The sequence below is a fragment of the Diceros bicornis genome, chromosome 3 (genome assembly GCF_020826845.1).
Source record: "Diceros bicornis minor isolate mBicDic1 chromosome 3, mDicBic1.mat.cur, whole genome shotgun sequence".
In the NCBI taxonomy this organism is placed as follows: domain Eukaryota; kingdom Metazoa; phylum Chordata; class Mammalia; order Perissodactyla; family Rhinocerotidae; genus Diceros; species Diceros bicornis.
In genome coordinates, this window is record NC_080742.1 from 46,014,409 (window position 1) to 46,022,518 (window position 8,110).

General features: G+C 39.7%; 1 pseudogene; it reads right to left on the reverse strand.

Annotated features, from left to right (window-relative positions):
- Positions 1-3,973: 3,973 nt before the first annotated feature.
- On the reverse strand, positions 3,974-4,579 carry LOC131399846 (large ribosomal subunit protein eL6-like; annotated as a pseudogene).
- Positions 4,580-8,110: the final 3,531 nt, after the last annotated feature.

Below are 8,110 nucleotides of genomic sequence, written 5' to 3' on the forward strand. Positions count from 1 at the left end.
CAACAAATAATTAACATGTAATACACACATATTAATAAAAAGCACGCATACAGAAGGGTTATTCTGTTACACACAGTAGATTAAAATTAAAATGAATTCTTAACTCTTTATAGAAAAAGAAAAATACGCTAATCAAGAAAGAATTACTACACAAATTACTAGGCAAGCCTCCAAGGAACAGAATTTCACCTTTCTATTGTCAAAGCAACAATTAGATTTCAGAGCTGCCCGAGAGTTAGGCCTGAAGCGTGTTATCTGCTGAATCCTGTGAATCTAAAGGAAAACCCAAGGCTACTATTTATTGAATGCCTAAGTGCCCTTGGTTGAATCTTTGTATTTATCTCATTTGGTTCTCACAACCACCCTGCAAAGTGAGCAAAACTTCATTTCTAAAGGTGAAGATACGAAGCCCGCAATCACCAGCAGAGCTACAATTGGATTCATTTCTGACGGATGAAAGAGCTCTCAGAGTGGGATTGAAGGAAGTTTGTGAAATTACTCCAAAATCTTCCTGGGGGGGGTGAGGAATTAGAAATGTGCTCCATCACCCCCAAATATGGTGCCAATAAGAACTATACTTTCACTTCTAAACTTACTCTTTAGATTCAGCTTTCAGTTCCTATTACTTGAGATTTAGTATTGGTTGACTCCCATTCAAGTCAACTGATACTTCAGTCAGTTCATTAGTGAATGGACAGGCTTATAACGAAAAAGCAGTCTCTCTAGAGAAAGTGCCTCAGCAGGACTTGAATGGTCACTGGGGAGGAGCACTCCCCTTCCAGCAGAATAAAGTTACTCAAGGTGACCCCTTTCCTCAGTCCTCAGGCAATCTGTGAAAGAAACAAAAGTTGAAAGCAAAGAGAGAAGCAGAAAGAACTGGCAAAAAAAGTGACACACAGCGGTGCTCTTCTCTCCTTTTGGTCCTTCCCTCTCAGAGTTCCAAGCAATTGTATATCTCTGTCTCCTACTTCTCTAAAGTTCATTCTAAATACACTGTAGTAATTTTAGTAGATATTAGAATCTTTTTGATTTTTGTGTTTTTAAGTGATCTAAAAGGTAGCACTAGGAAATGTTGCTCTGTGGCATGTTACTACTGAAGATCCAATAGGGAGCAAGGATAAAATCTGCTTTTTATCTTGTGCTGTGTTTATTTTATTGAATCTTATAATATCCCCTCAGAGGTTGGTGAAGGTCAGGTTTTATTATTTTCATTGACAAGCTGGAGGTAGAGTAAAGCTCAGGTACGTGTTGAATGTCATACCAGAAGCAAGTAGAACATACAGGAGTATATGACCTAGGTCTCTGACCAGGATAAAATACACAAAACCAGCATTTTTCAAAGACTTACCCATGGGTTCCAAGAGATATTTTTGTAAAAATGGTTTCCTAGTCACATATATTTGAGTAATCTCCCATACTAACTCTGTGCCTCCAGAGATAAACAGTGCACACGTTAAAGGTTCTGTGAAGTCCTGCAATTAAAAACTAAGAAAAACTTTGTTTAACTCAGCATCATTTTCTACAGTACTTTTTCTTTGTTTGTTTGTTTAGTAAGTACTTGTTTATATTAACAAAACATATTTTGGGAAATGCTCTATTAAAGCTTACCATCTCTCTGTTACCTTCTATTATGGTACAAGAACAAAACAACACTTGTCTCAGACAAGGGCACATCTAAATTATCACCAAGGAGAAAGAAAGAGAGAAAGAGAAGGTGAGGGAAAGAGAGAGAGACACAGAGACACAGAGAGAGAGATGGTCTCTTACTTGACTTTTCTATTTCAGTCAATGGTTATTTTCAACTATATCACTCCTCTCCAGCCCAGTCCCTCTGCTCTAGTTAGTTTGATCTACTTCACTGTCCCCTGCTTTCATTAAGCTGATTATATTCCTTCATTTAGCAACAAAAAGAGCACCTATTAAATTACTAGGCACTGTGTTGGTCACAGAGAGACAGAAATTCAAGCATAGTTCTTGTTCCGAAGAAGCCATCTACCTATTAAAAGGGGAGGCAGGCAAGTACAAAACAATGCAGGCTGACAAGACAAGCCCAGAGGTGGAGGGGAAGGAAGTCCTGCTGCAGGAGGTGGGACATGGCTTTCTCTTGCTTCTTCAGTGGTAACATTCTAGAAAACACTGCTTGCTGATACGGATGATAAGTAGATGTTAGCAAAGCAAGTTGTGGAGAATAAGAAAGCCTAAAGAGAATAATATCTACCAGTGCATGTAGGTGAAGAAAGCAGAGTTCATTTGGAACATTGCATGATCAGATCTTAGGGTACTAGCTGAAGAACCATGGAGATACGTACATATATATGTGACATGGTAAGGAGTTTGAACTTTATCCTGAAAAGAATACAGTTATTGATTATATATCACTTGTAGCCATTTTAAGTCCCTGTAAATCCCTAAGATTCTTCTACCTTTTGCAACTGCTTTTTCTCAAACCTTGAGTAGTCTCTCTTTCTGTGGACATGTCCAAAGTCTATCCATATATCCAGAACAAAATATTTAAGCCCATTACACCATAACTTCTCTAACTGCCTCAATCCAGACTTCTTCCTCCTGTGAACTGTTCTGCTATTCGCTGACTGTATGATTCACATACTGCCTTATCAGTTACTCTTTTGTAAATATGTGTGCTTTCTGCAGATGCTTATGGCAAACACCTCAAAAGCAAGGAACCATATGGTGTACCCTAACCACTGTGATAGTTCCCAGTGATCCCACCTTCTGCTATTCATTCCCTTGTGTAATTCTCTTCCCTTGAGCTTGGGCTGGACCTAGTGACTCACTTCCTACAAATAGAATATGGTAAAAGTGACAGGGTGTTGTTTCCAAGAACAAGATATGAAAAGACTCTGGCTTCTTTCTTTCTCTCCCTCTCTTGCTCTCTTCCTTGCTCACTTTGAGGGAAATCACCTGCCGTGCTATAAGCTGCCTTGAGAGGCCCATGTGACAAGGAAGTGATATCTCCAGCCGGCAGACTTTGAGGCCTGCCAACAGCCACATGAACCATGAGCGAGCTTGAAAGCTGCCGAACCTACTCCAGGAGAACCTTGAGATGACCGCAGCCCCAGAGGACATTTGTTTGCAGCCTTGTGAGAGACTGAACCACAGATGCCCAGCTAAGCTGCACCCAGATCCCCGACCCTCAGAAACGAAAAGAAATGTTCATTGTTTTAAGCTACTGCATTTTGGGGTAATTTATTACACAGTCATAGATAACTAATAAAAACATCTATAGTAACAAGCTACAAAATAAGTATAAAATATTTCTGAGGAAAGTTGGATAGATAAATGGAAGAATATATTGGAAATAATTGATCTAATATTTATTGAATGAAGGAATCCAAGGATGGATACTCATAAAATTTCCTTCAGGTTTATTTTGGATTAAAATAAAACCACAAACTGGTCTTAATATTGTACAAATCTTCTAGCTTTTATCCCCCTGTTTATTTCAACTGGAGAAATGGGTTATCACTGAACTTCTACTTAAACATTTTCCTAGTTTTTATGCAAAATGCTGAATTGAGAGACACAGAAGATACACCCAATAAGGTAGGGCATATAGCTGCTTACCCACGTTTCACAACACTTATGGTCTTCTCCCACACCGTCATGGCTGTTTCCATGGAATGGTGAGAACATCTACCAGGAAGGCATTTATGGACTCAATGTGCCTGGGATCTATGGTGCAAGAGGGAAAGCAGGGCATCCATTTACAGAAACAAGAAGCACCATCTTTTCCACAAGTGGTAATGTTCTGTTACGGAATGTTCTGTTGGTTGAAAGATTTCTCATATGTTCCTCTAAACTATCAAGTTCTTAAGCCACAAGGACATTCCACCTAACTGCCTTTCTGGGGCTCCTTTCTTATTCCAGTAAAGAAAGAAGAATGAATCTGCTGAATACTACCTTCTATACTCTTGTGGGTTGTTGTTGTTTTTTTTTTTAACATATCAGTTATTTAATTAGGTTCTTTGGAAGAAATTGAGAACATCGGTTTGTGAGAATAAACTCCATTTGTGAGAGAAAACACAGAGCAGAAGTAGCCCCGGAACTGAGAAACAGCTTTGATTTTTGGCAGAATTTCCAAGTTCCCAGCTTTCTGATCAACCTTGCGCTGCACTATAAGCTCATATTTCTCCTTCTCTGAGTTGAAGATCTCACTCACCTTCCTGGTGTCTGGGCTTATGAAGCTTCTTCTTCCTGAAGTAAGCATCAGAGAGACATTCTGGGATTTTCACACTACTGGTATCAATTTTGGTGGAGGTGGAGATGACAAATTTCTGGTGTATTCTATGCAGAGGAACTAGATTGCGGACCAGAGGTCCAGTCATAAGCAGCAAGCCACTGTTCAGCTGCCTCAGGAAAATCATCCTCTTGCCTCTGTGGTGCCCCGTGAGGATGATCAGAATGGTCCTGGGAGTGATGCTAGCTCAGAGTTTTCTCACATGCTGACTGAAGGATTTTTGCAGTGGCTCAACAGCTCTTGAGGCACATCTTCAGTGGGATAATATCTAGGCATTTTGCGAAATTTAACCACTTGGGTACCACCATTCTTGTCATCACCAACTGGAAAGAGTACCTAAATATATGGGTGCTTTATGTAACATAAGAAAGAGAGCCAGTACCTATATAATTTAAATAGCGCACCAAATTCTATGCTGAATTGTATGACATATAATTTAGAACTTCTAGTTCAAGTTAAAAAAAAACACATGGGAAAGAAGGAAGAAAAAAAAAACAACAGAACTTCTTTTCAAAAAACCAAATGGATTCCTGCTGAAAATTCCTAGCTATTACTATTATTATTCTCAATCTCATCATTTATTACTTATTTAGTTTCATAGTTTACACAATGTATTATGGATGACACAGAATAAGTCTGTATATTAACAGGGAAATTGGCATCTACGTTATTCTCACAATGATAATGTTCGATCAGAGAGGTTAAGTTTGTTGGTCAAGGTCAAACAACCAGTAAGTGGCAGAACTAAGACTAGTATCCATGTCTCTTAATGCTTAAAATTATACTGACTTAATAAGAACTAAATAAGTTAATAGTTGAGTGACTTGCCAGGGGGAAAATCCTGTTGATTTAGTGCCACTATTAAGAAGTATTTTTTTTTTTTTTTTTTTTTTTTTTGTGAGGGGATCAGCCCTGTGCTAACATCCGCCAATCCTCCTCTTTTTTTGCCGAGGAAGACGGCCCTGGGCTAACATCCGCCAATCCTCCTCTTTTTTTGCCGAGGAAGACGGCCCTGGGCTAACATCCGTGCCCATCCTCCTCCACTTTACATGGGACGCCGCCACAGCGTGGCCTGCCAAAGCAGTGCATCGGTGCGCGCCCGGGATCCGAACCAGCGAACCCCGGGCCGCTGCAGCGGAGCGAGCGCACCCAACCGCTTGCGCCACCGGGCCGGCTCCTTAAGAAGTATTTTTAACATAGGGGCAATGAAAAGTAAGGAGGAATGAGATGAATTTTCTGAAGAGAGAATTAATGTCAAGGGAGAGATGGAAAGATTTCAGGAGCTATCTGTATAGCGCTGGTCAAAACAGATCCACTTTTCCAATATCCCTCCCTTCCATTAGTCTGCAAGGTACTGGCAGGCGGTGACAGAGAAACTTGAAGAAAAAGTCTTCAGTGTGAGCTGGTTCATTGAGTGAAGGGTTACAAAACCTCAAAAAAGGGGAAAGAGACTAATAGCTAAAGGATTTCAATGAATCATTCTAATTATCCCTCTAATCAGAGCAATCTAATCTATGGGTGAATAAAGGATGATTTTAGGTTGATAAATATTCCAGGATTACAAACAGCCAAGTTAACCCATTTCCTTGAATAATTATGCATTTATTCAATCAATTTCTAGCTAACTGAATAATCATCATCCAGAGAGCTTATAAAAATAAATATTCTAATTTTTGATATTGTACCATAGTTATGCAAGATGGGAGAAACTGGCTGTAGCGAACCTTCATGCAAGGACTCCAAGGTCGATAATAACAAAGGTTTAAATGTCCAGGTTCACACCCTGTTCTAGTTTGTGCTAGAACCAATGGAAAATGGTTTCTAGGGCTAGAAGTTACCATATTAAAATGCAAATATTTGTTGGAGGACAACATTGCAAACTATTATTAACTAGGCCAGTGGTTTAGTATGGAAGAAAAATTATTAGAAATGCAGATTTCTGGATCCTGGCTCTCTCAGGATTCTGACTCAGTAAGTTTAGGAGAGGATCCAGGATTCTAAATTTTGACTCATTGTATACTGACCATATTCAAAGAAATTTTAACCTGAAGGTTTAAATGCAGATTAATTACGTGCTAATCTAGAATAGCTACAGGTATAATTATTAGCATCTGACACTTTGACAAATAAACAGGAGAAAGTACAAAAGTTGTTCTTTGAATATTAGGTTTCTGAAGAGGTACCTAATTGGAGAATCTATAGGGGATAAAGTAAAGAATTGGGAAGAAGGCAGCTCAAAACAGAAAAGGAAAAGAAAGAGAATGAAGAAGACCTTAGTCTGTGTAACAACATTCCTCAGGACTGACTTTGCTTCTGTGGGGGTTGGTATGGAGATGGAGCTTTGGGAAACATTCTTCTCTCCCAACTTCAGAATTGTTTCTGCTTTCGTACATAGAGTGATGGACCCGGAGAGGAGGGAGGAAGTCATAACATTCTCATGGAATGATATGAATAAATCTGACTAATACGTGAAGGAACTAAGATATAAACAGAGCTCAAACAAGATTTTCAGCACAAAAGACCAAAACTAGGAAGCTTCCCCTTTATGCCTTTGTTTCTCTAGGAGGCTGAAAGAACTGAGTGTTTTCTCTGCCCCATTGTTATCATTAACAATAATTCCCAGAGGCAGTCTCATACACCAAAGGGATCATGTTCAGAAGTAGAAAATGATTCAGTAATTTCATTTTAAGGCTTATCCAAATCTATTCAACCCCTGGGCTCTTTGTACTTGCAAAAACTTAATTTGCTTACCAGATAAAATGTTTGTTCTTACTTCTCTGCTGTACTAGTTACATTCCAATCAGAAGGCAAAAACCACACAGTAATTTAAACAGGGAAAATTTAGTATAAATAAAGAGCAACAGAAAATTGGAGTAAACAGGAAATGGCTAAAAGGGGGGGACTCTCAGGGATACCCAAGGGCTACTGAGGGAGAATACTCAAGGAAGAAACAGACTTGGGGGGAGAGAATCCTCCTCAAAGCTGAGACCCAGATCTCCTGGGAAAGGATATTGTTGAAGCCCATTAGATGTTGGAAAAGTTGACTGGGTTGTTCCAGGCCAGAGAGGGTCCCCAGCTATCAGTTAGACCAACTAAGAAATGCCTACTAGGATACTGATGAAATTCGCTGGGAAGCTACCTGTTCAGGTTGTTATTGACTTGCTGGAAAGCCAGCTTAGGCACCATCTGGACTCATGGAAAGCTACCAGGACGTGGTGGGGATGTGGGAAGGAGTTGCTGTTGACTCACTGGGAAACAAGTTGGTGCATCCACTGAACTTGTTAACTGTCCTCAGGAATGCCGTTGAACTTGCTGCTGGAAACCACCCAAGGGGGAGTCTGTGCTGGAGGAAGCTGAGGAGGTGCCGCTTGATGCCAGGACACTGCTGAAAAAGGCCACTCACTCCGCAAGAGTGCAACTGAAGGAGCGCACCTGAAGCAGGGAGGAAAAAGCTCTCTCCTCCAACACCCCGCCAGTGTTTAATAAGGCCCACCTCTGTTATCACAGGCAGGAAAAAAGGGTGAATTTGGAGCTGAGAGGCAATAATTGATAACTGGTACATCTGCCTACTAACTAAATAAAAGTTCTTCTTTTCTAAAAGACATTTTTCAAATACATATTCTACTATACATATTGAATATATGGTAAAATATCATTTTCTTGAGAACTAGGGAAAGAAAGTGTTATCTGAATCCACATTCAAAGGACAACTTTTGTACTCTCTCCTATTTATTTCTCAAAGTGTCTCAGTTTTTCATCTGGACAGATATCTGGTACTATCAAAAAACAAATAATTTTCACTAGTGAGCAACTGACATTGTGCAAAAGTCTGATTACTTAAAAATGAACTGG